The sequence below is a fragment of the Pleurodeles waltl genome, chromosome 1_2 (genome assembly GCF_031143425.1).
Source record: "Pleurodeles waltl isolate 20211129_DDA chromosome 1_2, aPleWal1.hap1.20221129, whole genome shotgun sequence".
Lineage (NCBI taxonomy): Eukaryota > Metazoa > Chordata > Amphibia > Caudata > Salamandridae > Pleurodeles > Pleurodeles waltl.
The window spans coordinates 1,137,684,774-1,137,704,367 of record NC_090437.1 but is presented as its reverse complement, the minus strand read 5'-3'; positions in this window follow the sequence as shown (position 1 = coordinate 1,137,704,367).

Genomic DNA, 19,594 nt, shown 5'->3' with positions numbered 1-19,594 from the left:
TGTGTGCTTCCTGTTGCGGTAGAGGTGTTCAGTTGCAGCAGGTGGCACAAGACGTACATGTGTGTAGTCGATTGCACCAAGGACATGTGGGAAGCCACTAATGAGGTAGAACCCCTGTTTTGTTTCCTGCTGCTTCTGCAGTGTGTTAGGGAAGCAGATGTGGCGGGGTGTGAGTCCAATGATGGCATCCAGTACTTTGGGCAAAAAGGCAGAGAATGATGGCTGTGATATTCCAGCAACCAGGGCACCAGTTGTTTGAAAAGAGCCACTTGCCAGCATGTGAAGTACGGCATGCAGCTTGTTTTCTGTTGGGATGGTGCGGGTGTCAGCAAGGTGGGTGCCAACTGTGGCTCAATGTTTCCCAGCAGCTGCTGAATGGCCTGCTAGTTCAACATGTACCTCTGGATGATGTCATGTTCCCTGAGGCCATGAAGGGTTGTTCTGGTGCGGAATATTCTCTCCTGCCTTCTGCGCTGCCTTTGGGGTCCCTGCTGGTGTTGTGGTAGCTGCTGGTGTTGTTGCTGGGCTCTGCGTCTGCGTGCACGCTGGATGAGAAGCACCTCCATGTCTCCCTTTTGCTGCTCTGCTGTTGCTTCTGTGTGTTCTGATTAAATAGAGGTGTGTTCGCCCCATTTTAACGCCTGCCCTGACCCAGGTGTTAATTTTTTACGCAAATCGGGCTGTGCGTCATTCTCCGGCTCCGCCTCACGGCCGTGCATATTTTTGCCCGAAAGCATAAATACGACGCACGGCTGTTTAAGTCATTTTTTGAGCGGGAACGCCTACCTTGCATATGATTAACGCAAGGCGGGTTGCCGCATCCAAAAAATGACGCACACGGCGGGATTTTGACATCCGCAGGCATCAAAGTTTAAATATGGGGCAAGGTTTGAGCTGAATGTGCGCCAAAATGTTTGAAGCACATTCGGCGCAGACGGAGTATAAATATGCCCCTCAGTGTTCTGCATTGAGTATTAAGCTCAAACATCTCGACTGGAAAGTAGAAATAGAAATTTTACTGCTTTATTCAGGGGGTTGGTATTCAGAGTAGGGAGAGGCTGGGAGGCACTATTCTGAATCCTTATTTGTATCTGCGGCAGCTGGTTATACAGCACTGGCCACATAGTGCTTTTTAAAGCAGTCGACAGACACCTGTCTGTTTCTCTTTGAGCCACGCAAAGGAGGCAGAATAACAATTCTGCTGCCTCTTACCCCAAGAACAGTGACAGGTGGTCTGAAGGATGGCTTAAAAGCTTGCTTGTTGTGGATTTTCTCACATACTAGGTCCCTAATTTTCGGAATGCAACCATCAGCAGTGGTAATAACTTTCTCTTCAGAGGTGATGGTGTCAGAGTGGTTGGTATTAGACGGCTTGTATTTGACTTCTTGGATCCTATGTAAAACATTGAAATGCTTCTTTAAGGCAAATTTATTTTCATTTGTCACCGTCCCAGAATTATCTAAGCCAAGCACATACTTATGAACTCCAAAAGCAGCTCGTATGGAATGCATCCTCCCAATTCTCGTCTAGGCAAGTTATTCAGTGCTCTCTTAACTCCATAGAGATTTTGAAACCAACTAAGAACTGAATTTAATGCCCTAATTCCCTGTAAGCCTTGGAGACAAACACAGGACTGTTATCTGAATGAAATGTATTAACTGCCCTCATTGACACTAGGCACTGCAAAGTTTTACCACTGCTGAAATGTTTGCATTTCTGTGTGCCCAAACCCATAGGAATTGAGATCATTAATCAATAGCTACCAATATGTAGTTATATTGGTTATCTGAATTTAAGGGTCCATTGTGGTCCAGACAAATAACCCACAAAGGGGTGTTTGAAATCATGTGCAGAGCTGGTAAAGGTCTTTTGACAGTGGAGGGTTGAATTAGCTGGCTAAAATCACATTGTCTAATGTGGTCCCTAGTTTGCTTGTATAGATTCAGCAACAAGTAGCATTGCTGCAGCATTGCTATGGTTGCATTTATTGTTTTGTGTGCAGATGCCAACCACTCATGTGCTTCTTTGGTTAATTCTAATCTAGAGAGATTATTCTGTAATACTCTGTCTCCTACTCCTGGTATGGTAACTGCTTGAATGTTATCTGAGTTAAGGTGTGGAATCGCATTTTCCTGGGACCCATTTTGGGCCTGTTGGGCCCTGTGATACCCAATGAGAACTAGGCCTGTTTCTGTTAAACAACTAATGACCTACATGATCCATGGTTACTGATATATTTTACTGTTGCTCAGAATGCATTATGTTGCAAGGCTTGCTATTAGAACAGCCTCCATGAAATATCATTGCATGCTAGCTGAAGAAATCTTTCTTTAAAAATGTACCATCCTGCATATGTGCTGTTCTCAGTTCTGTAGAAAAATGTATCACGCAATATTAGACACGTGTGACATATTCTGTAATTTCCTTGTCTATGCTTTAATTTACTATATATTGTGCGTTATGAAGAATTAACGGTAACACCTTTGGCAATGTTGAAGAAATTGTCATACATCAATGTCAAGAACCAATGAAATGTACAAACTTCTTTGTGGTTTGATAGCATAAAAGATCATGTATTACTTCCTTATGTAGACTGTTCGGGCTTGATCTCTCAGGCTGTTCAGTTTCCGTGTGCACGTAATAAATTACTTTGGGGGTCATTCTGACCCCGGAGGTCAAGGACCGCCGGGACCGGGGTCGGCGGGAGCACCGCCAACAGGCTGGCGGTGCCCCGCAGGGCATTCTGACCGCGGCAGTTTGGCCGTGGTCAGAACAGGAAAACCGGCGGTGTCCCGACGGTTTTCCGCTGCCCTGGGAATCCCCCATGGCGGCGCAGGGATTCCGACCCCCTCACCGCAATCCTGTTCCTGGCGGTTTCCGACCGCCAGGAACAGGATGGCGGTGAGGGGTGTCGTGGGGCCCCTGGGGGCGCCTGCAGTGCCCATGCCAATGGCATGGGCACTGCAGGGGCCCCCGTAAGAGGGCCCCACTTTGAATTTCAGTGTCTGCTTTGCAGACACTGAAATTCGCGACGGGTGCCACTGCACCCGTCGCACACCTTCCACTCCGCCGGCTCCATTCGGAGCCGGCTTCCTCGTGGAAGGGTGTTTCCCACTGGGCTGGCGGGCAGCCTTTTGTCAGTCGCCCGCCAGCCCAGTGGGAAACCCAGAATGACTGCCGCGGTCTTCTGACCGCGGGACGGTCTTCTGGCGGTCCCAGCCAGGCCGGCGGCTACCGCCGCCGGCAGGGGTCAGAATGACCCCCTTTGTCTCTAACCTCAAGAGCGGGCTGGTCTTCGGCTTCTGAGCTGACCTGAGCTGTTTTTGCTTCAACAACGGTTACAGGAGTATTTGGGAGGAAAACCTGCTCGAGGTTTTCCAGCTTACTAGGTTATATATATTGCTGTGTTGATGTTTGTTTGAGATCTGGTTAGAAGTGCTACTCAGAAAGTCTGAATTGCAGATTGTGCTGCTTGGTCAGCTGCTCACGGACCAATGGAAGCTTGTCTTGTAAGACAGCTACCTTTCCCCAAAGATGACTATTCTTTATAGGCTTTCTCTATAAGTCCTTGAATCCATTCAATTGCCAATGTTGCAGATCGACATTGAAAACTTGCTCTCAGAAAGCTGAGTTGGACACAGTTAGCATGGGAACTGACAAATCAGTCTTGTGTAATGAAAAAAGCAGGAATGTAATTTTGCATGTTGTGGCGGACTGTCATCTAAGAGTTTGGTGTGGGTGTATTGTGTGCACACATGGTGGCGAAAGGGGGGGCGTTAAGGGGCACTAGAAAAGTGACGCTGCACTAGGTACTGCACCACTTTTCATAAATCCGCCCCTAAGTTCCTACGGGAGGTTGGGCAAAACCATCTGTGTAAAAGATGTTCTGGTAAGTCTCAACAGGTAAAGTGTCTGGAGTCGGAACAGTTTCTTGTTTATACTGGAGAAAAGCTTGTGTACGAAGAGAGGGTGTAATCCTGGTGACTGGGTATGAATGATAACCAGGTTGATTTTGTTGTCCTAGTTAGTGAATATTTTGTTTCAAAGATGTACGCTTGCAGAGCATGCAATATATCATTATGTGTGCTTAGCTACTGTTTAAAAGAAAACGTGGTAGAAATCAGGTCATACAGAGGCTTCAGTCTCTCTGCATAGTGAGGCAAATAGGTATGTCCAAAGTTAAGAAACCCCAACTAGAATTGTAACTTTTTCAAAAGGTTGAGAGGCTGCAGGGTAGCACACTTCTGGATGAAGCCCTGAGCTAGAGCCTTGCCCTCGCTAGATAATTCACATCCAAGAAGGGTCATCATCAGGTAGGCAACCTTAATTTTTTGTAACCATGTGCTGTTAATATAGTCTGTCTACCCTAGTAAGATGTTGATTCAAGTCATCATCAGTTAAGTAGATATCATCAATGTATGACAATATTAGGGTTGGGTGGCAAACTCCGCTACGCCAGTGGAGTTCATAGAGTTTTTGTCACTCTGCGCTCCGCTTGGAGCATGGAGTTTAAAAACTCAGCCTGCGCAGCACCAGTGGAGCAAAGTATACCGGGCCAGTGTGCTTGCCACTCCTGGTCACCAATCACATCCTATGCCTAATGAATAATATCCAAGAAGCCAGCCTCAGCCAATGGTTGGGAGAAGATGCTCTTTTACGTTGCTTCAGCCACTAGCCAATCAGGTTTTTCTCGTGCTTTGAATCAAGTGCAAGGCTGCTGAAGAAGACCAGTGGTGTTGTGGAGCTTGAGCTGTGCCCTTTATTTCTGAATTATGAAGTATACAGCACAGGTAAGCTGAGTCATTACTCCTCTCACAGCCATGCTCCATATTTCCTTGTCCAATAGTGCTATTGCTTCTCCTACCCCACTTTGTGCACCCGATTCTGCGGTTATTGTTTATTCATTGCCCAACATGTTCCAAAGACCGCACACCTTCTCCTTTAGGGGTGTCAGATCAGTTCATCTCTACCTTTGGGCTAGACAGTCATTGAACCTGTGGTCTGGATGACCAATTTAATCCCAATTGACTGTTTCTTTAGGAAAGTGATAGTTAAAAACATTTTCAGTAATACTTGCTTTTTATTTTTACCGCTTTGTGTGATTCAGCTAAACTTTTTTAACTGCTTTCCGTCCATCCCCTTTCAGTCACTGTAGGAGCGATGTGAGTCTTAGCGTTTGACTTTTTAAGGCAAAAAAGTAATATTATACAATCTGTACCCATATTTTGTTCATAACGTTGCCAATACTTTCCATGCTTATGTCTCTTTGTTCCCACTTTTCCTGTAAAAGACAGGAGTGATGCCCACCACTCCAATGGCCAACACAGGGACTTGTCCCCTGTGCATGGCCATTGCACCCAGTGCCATGCAGAGGGGCCCATTACAGGGCCCCCAATCACACTTATTTTTTTAAATACTTACCTACACTTACCCTACTTACCTGGGACGGGGTCCTCCATACTCTGGTGTCCCTCTGGTGTGTGTGGGTGTGTTCCTGGTGCTTGGGGTGGGCACCTGTGGGTGTTTCACCATGGAAATGAGTCCACAGGTCCCCTAATGCCTGGTCAGACCAAGGCATTAAATAATATTGCAGAATTTAGCCCCTCCTCCCACCCGTGTGTCTTTTTAGCATGGGGGGATCAATATGGGGCTATCGGGGTTAGCACAATTTTTTAGATGGGAATGCCTATCCTGCATCTCATTGACACAAAGTAGGTGCACACATCCCAAAAATAAATATGGAGTAAAGTTTGTACCAAATTTGCGTAAAACAAATTACGCAAACATAGTATAAATGTGCCCCAAAGTGTCTTTGCAGTCTGCTTTTCTTTGCAGAGCCTGTCTTCCTTGCTCGGCAGCAGCCCCTGCTTGTACAGGGCAGCAGTAGCATTCACAGGAGGATTTGTGTTTACCTCACTACTGCTTAAAGTGCATGCGGCTTGATCACCGATTGCTGTTATTCGCCATGCAGCACACGCGATCTGCAGGCCCAGGTACCCAGCCAGCTGGAGGTGCCTTCCTTTCCATCTGTCTGCAGCATGTCGGATGGCCATCTTCAACAAGCGCTGCTTGCCCAAACAACACATTAATTCATTTATAGACCTTCTACCCACAGTGTGCCGAGGAAACAGAAACCTTTGAATAGGATGTAAATGATAACAATGTGTTCTATAAAATACCTTCAAAAAGTGTTCTTAATTGGTAGTCGTGATGCTTCATTGAAAAGAACATTTCCACCAGCCTGGATATCCATGTAATTTGCATGCATTGTCTGCTCGCTGCCACTGCTTGAGTTTGTTATCAGATGTTTTGGAAATAAATCTTTCCTTTGTGCTTGACCTTAAAACTAGTTCAAACATACCCTCCACAGAGAGGGCCATATGTATGAAAGCATTTTGCATTCGCAAACGGTGCGAATGCCCGTTTGCAAATTCAAAATGCCATTTCAGAATGTATGAAATACATTCTGAACGCAATTTTAAGGAACCGCTAAAATAGCGATTCCTTAAAATTGCGACCCTGTTTAGAGAGTCACAAATTGCGACTCTCTAAATTAGAAATCGCAAATAAGGATTCCTTATTTGCGATTCCTTAGCACATGTATGAAGCAATTCCTAAATGCGATTTTGGCATTTAGGAATCGCTAATTACCACCAAGTTGAACTTGGTGGTAACCATGTGCAAAATTTAAAAATGCATTTAAAATGCATTTTTAAATTGTACATGTAAAGCACACATGCCCTTTTGGCATGTGTGCACCTTACATGTCCCATAAAACAATTCTGTGGTGTAGCAGAGGGGGCCTGAGGCCCCCAGCACCCTGGGGTTTTGCATTTCCAAAATTTAGATTTCTGGTTCAGAAATCGCAATTTTGGAAATGCAAAAAAATTGCAGATATGGGCCAACAGGCCACAAGGTGCGAATGGGGCCGGTATTGCAATTTGCGATTCGGTAATAGCATTTGCGATTTTTAAGAAATCGCTATGACCGATTCGCAAATGTGATACATGGCACTTTGCGAGTCGGAAATAGCGATTTCTTAAAAATCGCTATTTCCGAATCGCAAAAGGCCTTGATGATACATCTGGCCCAGAATGTGCAGTGCTAAAATTCATGACCAGAACTACTCTGTGATCCTTGAATAAATATTTATTTATTATTTATTTGGGATTTGCTCAGGGCAGGGAGAGCCTGTGTGGCTTGAAAATGGAAAAGTTAAAATGAAATGCGCTAAGTGATTATAGTGTGTTTTGCCATACATTGCGATGCGAGGAAAATAGAGCAGGCAGGTGCAGTAGTGATCGGTCTTAACGATTCCGAAAATATGATGACTTGTGTGTTTGCATTGACGCAAAGTGTTTATTACAAAGAGGCCTAAATGTTCCCCCTCTTTCACGAAATAGCAGGGATGGTCCTGCATGTCTGTGATAGAGAGAATAAAAGGTGGCCGAGCAATTCTTCTCCCGCCCACAGACCTCTGGGGAATTCCTGAGAGTGTTTCTGTGACTCTATGGAATTCCACAGAGTGAAACTCCGTGAACTCCGCCTGATTGTAAGATCTCCACGATTCAGGCTGAAAACAGGCCAGGATGGTTCTTAAAGGCCCATGGTCAAGCATCGGATTAAAAACTGCTCTCCATCGAAACTGAAAGTAGTTAGATACTCACTTTCAGCTACTTTATTTTGACTGAAAACCCCACTGAAAATATCCAGGTTCATCTTTTATTTTTTCTGCACCTGGTTCCTCATTAAGCCTGTGCTGTGTGCATTTTGCACTGCAAATGTTTGTCTATGTGAATCTAAATATTGCTTTAATGCCACATTTTGTGTCTGATTTAAAAGGGTTTTGTGGTTGAGGTTGTGGTTTACTACATAGTGAAATAACTTGTGGACTAGAGAGTTCTCCCATCCCACTTGATTTCTATATAAGGCTGGATCCTGTCTTACGGGCCATTCTTCAGCATAAATTTCCCTGATTTTCTCAGATACTATTGAAGAGAAGGTTACCCTCATAACCTGCTCCCCAGGCTGCTTCTTCTGTTAGGATGATGTCATCATCATCAAATAATTGGGTCCATAAGACTGCATTAATTATACATGGTATGTCTCCTTTTAATTTGTATTCTTAGGTTGTAAACCCTGTGTGGAGGGTTTAAATGCTGATCTGGACTCTTGATCTGTATAAAGTCATCAATTGGATTTGCATCCAGAAACCTCTGAAATGTCTGATTTAATTTTGTGATTTCTGCAGCAGTGTCTAGGAGCGCTCTTACCCAAGTCCTGTTTCTTGAAAGAACTCTTAGTTGAATCAGCATGTTTGTTAGAAAGTCATGCAACTTTCTTCTTTTTACTGGAGTTTTAGAGTTCATTCCTGCCTCTTCCCTCTTTAATCTGACATCATCTTACGTCCTCCTTCACTTTTCCTACTGCACTCGGATAGGCTCTCCCTTTCTATCTTTTTACCTTCAGTGTCCTGAAAAAAACATGAATAAAGGCTATCAGAATACTGATACCAGTCAGGCTTTAAACATTTTTTGTTGTCTCTTAATTTATAACCACTCCTGCCAGATTGCTGAGAAGTGCGTGATCCAGTATGTCTTTTATTTTTGTCTTTTTGTTTTTTATTCCTGTCTGTTGCAGATTTCTCCTTAATGGGAGTACCTCTGGGTCATTTTTAGGTTTTATGTGTGGCTTAGTGGGATGAGTACCTAATGTATCTCTATCTACAGAAGTTCATGTTTCTACAATTATTTTAGGTAGTTCCTGTTCACTGTCTTGGACCGGAACTGCTTCCAGTCTCTGACGTGTAGCCAGAACTAAAGCCTCCCCCTTTATATTTCTTAGAATGATGGAAGAAACTGTAGAGAAGTTTCCCATTAACTCATTCCTAAATCCAGAACTGGTGCAGCTCCATGCTCGTTTTGTACTTATGTAACTACATCAAGGAAGGCAGCCAATTAAGACGTACCATGGTCACTGGTAAATACGTATGCAAAGATGCTATCCCACTAGGTACACTCTTTTAAGGGAGACACCATCTAAAGAGAAAGACACATAGGACCTGATTTAGATGTTGGTAGTAAAGATCCCACCGGCATCTTTTCAACTGAAAAGCCGTCCACTGCTGTGATGGTCTGCCCACTGTATTTAAATGTTGGCAGTCCCATAGAAGAAAGTCCGTATTAGAACCGTCATCTCTGCCAAGAAACACTGCTCAAGTCGACTGCGCCATAGGGAAAAGTGGCTGACGGCAGAATCCCAGACGCCTTTCTCGCTGTGCAGATTTGGATGTGCCTTACCAAACAAAACAAAAGTGGTGGTCCAACTTCCATGTTTGAGTTGACGGATGGGTTGGAAAAGGGGTGAAAACTCACCTTTTTCCCCCTTCTACCCCTGTCTTCAACTGGACACGACTGAACAAGACCTGCCGTCACGGCAGCCACCGACCCATGGAGGAAAGACGAGCCCTCCGTCACCAAACTCGAAGGTAAGGATACCTCATTGTCAGGGTATGTTGGGTGGGCACTGCCAGGGAGGTTGAGATCACTGCAGGCATATACATTTCACAGTGACATGGATATATCGGAGAGACAATTGTGTCACACCTGGCTGGGGACACTTGGGCACAACACGTATACCATACACAAATAAAACTGTAATTATGGTGTCATCATTTAATGCAAAGTGAATGCTGGCACCACAGTGACGGTACACTCCCACTGGACAATGGTGTACATGTGTGCGCAGTGCAAGGGGACTTGTATGGGTAAGTTTGTGCTATCTGTTGCATATGTAAATCCGTAAGTGAACATGTATGTGGGTGTGCAATTGGCAGTTTACGATGGAGGGGTTGTGTCTGTATGTGTGTCACTTGCATGTGAGATCGATGGTGTATGTTGTGTTGCCATGTGACACATTCAGATGAGTGTTTTTGTTGTGTGGTGGATGTTGTTGTGATGTGTGTAATTGTGCTTGTGGGAGTATGTATGTGTAGCTGAGGAAGAACCACGCCGCAATGGAACCAGAACTGCAAGTTTTCCCGATGATATTCTATGTCATGCTCCACCACGAACACCAACGCCGGTGAAGCTGACGACGTTGAGTACAGCTGCTAGCACACAAGGGAGGGGGGAGGAAAACGAGAGTGACACACACACGCACCATACACACACCCGAAACATACACCATACACAGCATCAGCTGCCCAAGAAAATAAGTTAATCCCCGTAAATCGGCTGAATAAGGCAAGGACAACAGGAATTGACTAAAGTGATTGTAATAAGATCAAAACAATATTAATAACAACTTTGCCAATGCAACAGATATGTACAAATGTACAAATAAAGGGGCACTGCCCAGTCCTCAGCCACAATCTCTCGGTGGGTGTCTTCCCCACTGGTCCTGGAAGGGACAGGCCACACAGCAGCCCATGGAGGCTGGACCACATTGTGTCCGCCAGAGGTGATGGCTGCACTGTGGTGGTGGTGGTAGTGGGAGGCTCCTGCTCAGCCCCTGCACCTTGCGATGGCTGCACTGTGGTGACAATGGTCGTAGTGGGAGGCTCCTGCTCAGCCCCTGCACCCTGCAATGGCTGCACTGTTCTGGCAGTGGTGGTAGTGGGAGGCTCCTGCTCAGCCCCTGCACTCACTGATTGCTGCACAAGCACGGTTGGTGGTGGGAGCTCTGTGACAGCTGCTGGTGGAGGCTCCTTCCCTTCTTGCTTTCTGGTGCAGGCTCCTTCCCCCTTCTGCTGACTGGTGCAGGCTCCTTCCCCTTTCTGCTGGCTGGTGCAGGCTCCTTCCCCTTTCTGCCCGCTGGTGCAGGCTCCTTCCCCCTTCTGCTGGCTGGTGCAGGCTCCTTCCCCTTTCTGCTGGTTGGTGCAGGCTCCTTCCCCTCTCTGCTGGCTTATGCGGGCTCCTTCCCCTTCAGTATTTGTGGCCTGGAATCCTTTCCACCACGGGTAGGTGCTGATGGAAGTGGGCCCATGGACTGTGTGGCTGAGGTGCTTGGCTGGGTTCTTGATACCCTGGCCATACGTCCTGGACAGGGGGGAGGGGTAGGGAAGAGGTCAATGGTGGAACAGAAAAGCTTTTTGTGGACATTGGGGCAGGACGAGGGAGAAGTAATGGGAGTGGAGGATGAGGGAATGGCTGTTGGAGGTGTTTGTCTGCTGGATTTGGGTGCAGGTGCATGGGCTGTATGCTGTTGTGAGGTGGAGGGCTGTTGGGTGTCTGAGTGCTTGCATTTGTGTACGTTAGGGGGGGAAAGGCACGGTGGGAGAGGACACAGTGGACGTGTGCATGGCTGTCGTGGAGGTGTCTGTCAGAGAGGTGTGTGTTCTGCTTGGTGTGGTGATGATGCAGGTAGTGGATGATGATGTAGTGCATGCAGGTGCGAGTGTGGACGTAACTGGGTGGGAGGTGGAGGAGGAGGAGGAAGAGAGGGAGGCAGTGGAAATAGTGGATGTTGTTGTGTCTGTAACTGGATGGTGTTTGTGTGAGTGCCTCTGGGATGAAGTGTGGTGCTTGTTTTTGCCTGTGACACTCTTGAGTGTTGTTCTGTGTGCATGTTCTTCAGGTTGTGTGCTTGGGATGGGTTGGGGTTGAGGGGAATGGGCCTGGGAAGTGGAAGTTGGAGGGGGGACGGTAGAAACAGGAACAATGACTGCCATCAGAGAGGAGGCCAGAGCCTGAATCGATCTCTGTTGGGCCACCAATCTAGTATGAATGCTCTCCAGGAATGCCTTAGATTGTTGCATCTGGGCTAGCAGACCCTGGATGGCATTCACAATGGTTGACTGCCCTACAAAGATGGATCTCAGGAGGTCAATAGCCTCCCTACTCAAGGCAGTAGGGCTCACTGGGGCAGGGCCTGAGGTGCCTGGGGTGAAGGAGATGCCCACCCTCCTGGGTGAGTGGACACGGGCAACTTGTTGAGGGGCTGCTGTGAGTGCGGTGCTGATACGGGGGTGGTGGCTATACCTGTAGCTGTGGTGATCACAGAGGTGTCCACCACCACCAGGGAGCTCCCATTGGAGAAGGTATCTGAGTCTGTATTGTCCACTCCAGTCTCCATCGTGGTGCTCCCCACGTCCTCGGTCCCACTGGTGCCCTCAGCGTCAGTGGACTCTGCCTCCTGGGTCCTGTGGTATGCAGCTCCCTCCATTGCCGGTGCCTCTGCCAGATGATGCTAATGCACATAAGGACAGGATGGCAAAACAAGAAAGGAGGGGAGAGAGACAAAGGATACACTTGGTCTGCACCAACACCACCGTTGGCATACACAGCACCCTCACACACAGAGAACAGGCCTATGCACAATGCATTGCACTCCCAGTGATATTGCTAGCCTCCAAGGCATGGGGAGGGGCACACACCTCCAACTGCAGCACACCTGGGACCCACGCAGCCCTGGCCAGTAGTGGATGCTAACAAGCTAGGTAGCCATAATTTTTCATTCAGACCCCTAGCCTCCAGAGGACCTACGCTGTTATGTCCGGCCTGGCCTAGGGGGCACCCACTGACATCCACCCACCACCCGAATACCACCCCACCAGGCATAAGCTGTACTGATAGCCACTGTACTCACCCCCTTGTGGCTGCTGTGTTGCCCTCAAGCGCCCATCCAGCTCTAAACAGGCCACCGCCAGTATGCAGGCTATCAAGGGGGTCAGGGTTCAACGAGCACCCCTTCCTCATTGGGAGGCCATCCCCAGCTGGGCCTGCGTGGTCTTCCGTGCCCAGTATCTCAGGTTCTCCCACCGTTTGCGACAGTGGATGCTCCGCCTGCCATAGACCCCCAGGGTCTACACCTCCTTGACGATGGCACGCCATATACCCTTCTTTTGATGGGTCCTGACCTGCAGAGGCAATGCAGACAGGAGAACACAATTAGACAAACAGTCCAGCCTGTCACACACATGGCCCAGCATACCCCTTTCCATCACCATTGGCACATAAATACCCCAGCTCACAGCATGTACACCACCAACAGATAATCCCCACCTTACACAATGCCTTCACACACATCTCCATGCATCCATGCCACATGCATCGTGCCCACAGTGTACTCACCTGTTGGTCTGGTGGCCCATACAGCAGTCCGTACTGGGGTAGGACCCCATCCACCAGTCGCTCCAGCTACTCCGAAGTGGAGGCTGGGACCCCTTCCCCGGTCACACGGGCCATGGTAGGTTCCAGACACAAGTCACAGCAGCACATGCAGTGTAGGTCCTCTCCTATGGAAGGTCAGGTAACAAGTGAGGAATATGATAGAAAATGGCAGTCACGTCCACGGCGGTACATACTGTCACCACTGGCATAGATCACCATTGGCCACTGTAACCCATAGGGCCCAATATTAAGCAATGAGGAGTTGCACGGCGGTTCCTGACCCCCTCCCGCCACGGCACACAACGTCAGCGGAATTACCTCACTTCCACCTGTCCCTCAACACAGGACAGGCAGACGCCATTTCAGGGGGGCAGCCCTATGGAATAATGCTGCATCACAGGAGAAATAGGCACATACAGGACAAATCACACTGGCACATTACATGTTCACAAAATACAAACTACTGTTGGTGCCCCTTTGTTCAGTTTGTGACAGGCTCCTCACTCTTTTGTCCCATAGATTCCTACCGCTGTGGATGAATAGGAGATGGAGACATACCCATGTGTACAGACCCCTGGTGGACTTGGCTAAACTGGAGGACAGGCACATAATACTCACCTATAGACTGGACAGGGCCACAATCACATAGCTGTGTGCCAAATTGGAGCATGACCTGATATCTTCTAGCCGTCACCCCAATGGGATCCCCCCTCTTGTGCAAGTGCTATCAGTACTTAATTTCCTGGCAACTGGTTCTTTCCAAGTGACCGTGGGCTTGGCAGCAAGAAAGTCACAGCCAATGTTCTCAATAGTGCTGACAAGAATGTTGTCTGCCCTGATAAAACACATGTGCAGCTACATTGCATTCCCCCAGGTTAAGGATTTGGCCACTGTGAAGGCAGAGTTTTATGCAATGGGACATATCCCCAATATAATTGGGGCAATTGATGGAACACATATTGCATTTGTCCCCCCGCCAGAATGAACAGATGTTCAGGAATCGTAAGAGTTTCCACTCCTTGGATGTGGAGATGGTGTGCTTGGTGGACCAATACATCTTGCACGTCAGTGGTAAGTATCCTGGATCAGTGCATGATGCCTTTGTCCTAAGGAATAGCAGCATCCGAAATTTGATGGCCCAACTACAGAGGCATAGGGTGTGGTTTATAGGTGAGCCCTGGTCCCCACCCAGTATATGTTGGTGTATGGGTATGATGTGGGCCATATAGGGTAGTGTGTGGCTAAATGTTGTTGCTCAATAATTGCAGGTGTCTCTGGTTACCCAAAGCTATCATGGCTGCTGACCCCTGTGAGGAATGCCAGGACAAGGGCAGAAGAATGTTACAATGAGGCACATGGGTGAACCAGAAGGATAATTGAGAGAACCTTTGGCCTCCTGAAGGCTAGGTTTTGGTGCCTCTATCTACTCACCCAAGAAGGACTGCTAGATAGTAGTGGCATGCTGCATGATGCACAACCTAGCCCTCAGACGACATGTACCTTTTCTGCAAGAGGAGGAGACTGTAGATGCCCCTGTAGCAGCATTGGACCCTGTGGACAGAGAGGATGAGAAGGCAGAGGATGAAGATGAGGACAACAGAACATCTGTGATCTGTCCGTTCTTCCAATGACACACAGGTAAGACAGTGTAACTTTACATTACAATGACTTTGGTTGTATTCTGTGTGGCATTGGCATGCTGGTAATTCCCAATTCAATGCCCACATACTGTTCCCTCTGGATATTCGTTCTGTAGATGTTGGTGATATGACAAATACTCCTGGTGTGATCACTACAGCCAGCTACAGGTCATTAATTCTATTAATTCTATGCTCATTGTATGTACAGTTCGTTTGCAATGGTTGTACCTGTTTCAAACAATACATATTTCATATACATGACAAACTCGAAATCGATTTTTGTCAAAGGGTGTTTATTGAAGTGCTAACATATGGGGGAAAGTGCAATGGGATGGGGTGATAATGGAGGAAAGTCCAGGGTATTGTTTTAGTCTGTTTGCAGCACAGGTGCATTGTCCAAGGGGACATAGGAAGGGGAGCAATGGCAGTTCAAGGTGGACAGGGTGACTGAGTGGGACACAAGGGGGACAATCAGGAGTGTATCTTTTCCTGGCAGGGGGCTTGGCAAGTGTGTCTGGCTTCGACTGGATCACAGGAAACATTTGCAGGGTGGTTCACCTTTCTACAGGGGGAGGGGTGCTTGTGGCCTGTGGTCCTGTGGAGGGGCCTCATGGCCACTAGCGGCAGCGGAAGTGGATGGCTGTTCAGATGACTGGCTAGTGACAGGGGCCCGCTGGTGTGAGGCTGCCTCCCTCATAATGTTGGCCATGTCTGCCAGCACCCTTGCTATGGAGATCAGGGTGTTGTTGATGGCCTGAAAGTCCTGCCTGATCCCCTGGTACTGTCCCTCCTCCAGCCGCCTGGTCTCCTGCACTTTGTCCAGGATCTGGCCCATTGTGTCCTGGGAATGTTGGTAGGCTCCTACAGTCTGGGAAAGTGCCTTCTGGAGAGTCGGTTCCCTGGGCCTGGCCTCCACCTGGTTCCCAGCACTCCTCCCAGTTTGCCTGTTGGCCTGTGCCTCTGTCCCCTGAACTGTGTGCCCACTGCCACTGACTCCAGGTCCCTGATTGTTTTGTGTGCGAGGTGTGGCCTGGGGTCCCTGTACAGGTGGACACACTGCTGATTGACATGTCCTGGGGACAGAGGTGTGGGTACACTGGGTGGGTGCTGTGGTGGTGTTTCCTGAATGGGGAGGCTCTGTGGTGGTCTGTGACTGGGCTTGGGTAATCGGCTGTCCAGTGGTCCCTGATGGGCCAGGGAGGTCGTCCAGATCCTGAAGTCCAGAGGTACTGTCATCACTGTGGGCCTCTTCAGTTGGGGGACTGGATAGTGCTGGTACCTCCTCTCCAGTGACATTGGCTGGGGTACCTGTGGGGATGTAAATGATGTGTTAAGGTTGATGTGTATGACATATTGTACATCCTTGACTTCCCCCCTATGGTTGGTTTTTCCCTGCCAGCTTTCACTTTTGTATGTTAGTGTATGGTGGGATTGTTAGTTCTTTATGCTTTAGTGATGGGTATCCATGCAGGGCTGCGAGGGGTGTTCATGCATTGGTACAGCATGCAGGGCTTGGTATTGGGATTAGGGAGATGTGATGGTGGAGTGTGTGGGATGGAGTGGAGTGATGGGAGTGAGGGTGAGGGAATGTGATGGCATGCAGGTAGGAGGGTGATAATTGTTGAAAGTTGACTTACCAAAGTCCAGTCCTCCACCAACTCTGGGCAGGCCCTCATGATGCAGTATTCCCAAGACTTGCTCCTTCCAAGCTGTGAGTTGTGGCGGAGGAGGTAGGGGTCCACTGCCAGTCCTCTCGATAGCAAGCTTGTGTCTTGCTGCTATGGAACGTACCTTCTCCCATAGGTCGTTCTACCTCTTCCTGATGTCATCCCTTGTTCTGGGGTGCTGTCCCACAGTTTTGACCCTGTCCATGATTCTCCACCATAGCTCCATGCTCCTAGCTATATATATTAGCTGCACCTGTGCTCCAAATAGCTGTGGCTCTACCCTGACAATTCTCTCCACCATGACCCTTAGCTCCTCCTCTGTGAAACAGGGGTTTCTTTGTGGTGCCAAGGGTGTTATGTGAGGTGTGTTGGTGAGGGTGTGTTGAGTAATATGTTGGGGTGTGTGATGTGGAGTACGTGAGTGGTAGATGAGTGTGAGTGGTGTGTGGCTCTAGTTGTCTCAGTGGTCTTGGTGTCTCTCTGGTGGTAATGATTTTTAATCGTGAAGGGTTGTGGGTAATGTGTGTGTGTGTTTTATAGTGGTGTGGGTGTGGTGTGTGTGTATAGGTGTCAGGTGTATGTTGTTTGCATTGTCCAATGTGGTGTTGTTTTGTCTGTGGGTGTCCATTGTGAGCGCGGCGGTATGTTCCGCCAATAGTTTACCACCGTTGAATGTCTGCCGTGGTGATTCGTGGGTCATAATGTGGTGGGCGTTGTTCTGTTGGGGTAACGGTGTGGGTTTTGATACCACTACTTTAGCACTTACCTTTGGACTGGCGGATTTGTGTATGTGGCTGCATTCTGTCGGATTTGTGTGTGTGTCATAATATGATGAACAAATATCCGCCGCCGCAGCAGTAAGTTGGCGGCCGTCAGCGTGGCAGTAAGCGGGATTTACCGCCAATGACATAATGAGGGCCTATGTGTTTTCCACATGTTCGGGTTGTGTTGAAATGGCAATGTGTTAATATGTGTATGTTGTGTGTTGTGTAGTGTTTAGTGCAGGGGACACACATGGCTAAGGGACAGCATGTGTGTCACTCTCTCCATTGAAATAGTTCATTCTGCCCTGCCCTGTGGGCAATCCATCACCAGTCAATCTGATGCAGAGCTGTAATATCAAAATAGGTGGGTACAACACAGTTGGCTTGACAGTCTTTTTGAGTCCACTGATGACAGTGTGATTACCAAGATATAAATCAGGCCCATAATCAGCATTCTGTGTTTTTCTTGGGAAGTGGTATACACATACACTGCTTCTAACTGGCTGGTCTTGCAAGCAATTCAGAAAGCCAGGTCATCATGCTTCTTGGGTGCATTTCCCATGATAGCGTTAATAGTCAATTCAAGTCAAAATAACTTTATTCGGCAAGTATACAAGAAATAGATAGTCATTTAAAAATCATACAAAATTACAGTTTTGTGGTTTATTCAGTAGGTCTCAGCCAGGGTAAACTGGCCAATACTTAAAATATAATTCTAATAACAAGAACTCTATTAAAGGTCATCCATTAAACACTACATCAATAAAATACATTCATAATTACAGGCATACCATGTACAATATTAAAATCCCTGTAAAGTGCTTGGACATATATTATTCTGATTTTGGCGTCTGTTTTGAATTTAACAATTATCAAAACCATGCTAGATTAAATCTCCCATCTCAACTGGGGGACATAACTGCATAAAGTGCATATATATATATATATATATATATATATTTTTGGCGAATCATTAAAAGCATAATAGGGCTTCTAATGATAAACAATAACATACAATATGATCGTAAGTGGGACCACTCCAATAAACACCCTACTAGTTGTCCCCCATTCTTCTCCTACTGCAGATAGTATGTTTAAAAAAACTACACATCTCAATGTAGACATCTGTATTACCTAACAGCTGAAGAAAGGTTAGAAGCTCTTTACATATTTGAATAGCTGATTTTCTTAACAAGGGCTTAAGGTATGTCTGGAAAAATCTCCTATACAAAAAACTGAAAAACATAAAATGAAGTAGTGATTGTTTTTTGCCACCATTGCAAGGACAAGGTGACAACAAAGTACCCCACACAACATTTACATCATTAAAACAGAGTGGTCGCCATACAGTACCTGACCTGAATCTAAGAAGTATTGATCTCTCCCATATTGATAACTTTAACTTCAGATACAAGGGAGTATCACCAACCACCAGAGTAAAATAAAAGTTACAGATGTTCAGTGTACTAAGAGCATCAGGTATCCTCTGTTGGGTGGTGTACTCCTCAAATCTCCGCCTCACTACCATCTTATCTGATTTGACAATCACATCAGGGTTGTTAAACAAGTCTGGGAGGCCAATGTTGGTCAGGGAATTAGCTATGTACTTTAGCCTTGGAATAGTGGGCCCTTTATCCAATTTCAAACAATCCCTAATTATTTCCCTGTTAAGGCTTGTCTTACTATTGCACCACACGCTAACCCAGAGCAGGAGAGGAGCCAGCTTTATCACATCAGTAATGTGTTCCATGTTCTATTCAGAGTGTAAAATAAAACTGGCACTAGAAGGCAGGAGATTCAGTAAACGCCTATGGATTCTATTTCCTTCACCTGAATTGCTGTGGAATTTTGATAACCCCATACTCCTGTGCCATAAGTCGCAGTCTATATACATTGCATTTTGTAGATTTTTCATCTTTCCTTACTAAATTGAGTCGAGAACCAGCAGATCTACCCAATTTACGGCAAGCTATAGATACCTGATTTAACCAGGAATTGTTTGTAGAGATATCCTGTCCCAGACAACCAAAATTCCTAACAGCGCTGAGGGATTTTTCTCCCACTCTCAAGGTCACTACTGATTTTTTCCATGTCCAATGGTCATAATATGCGATTTATTAAAATTGATGGTCATGTCTAGGTTATGCATAAAGGTCACAAAAGCATCAACTAAAATTCATAAAGTGCACAGTGTTCTAGCCAACAAAACTGCATCGTTGGCGTACAACAGAGCTGGCACAGGGAGATTAGCAATTATCAGTACATCCCCTGCAGAGTTAGGGAGGCAGGCATTTAAATCATTTATATGAAGAAAAAAAAGGAGAGGTACTAAGACACAACACTCCTGGACACCAATTTCTAAATAAAAGGTGTCTGATAATTAACTCCGCCAGCCATAACGCACCCTAGC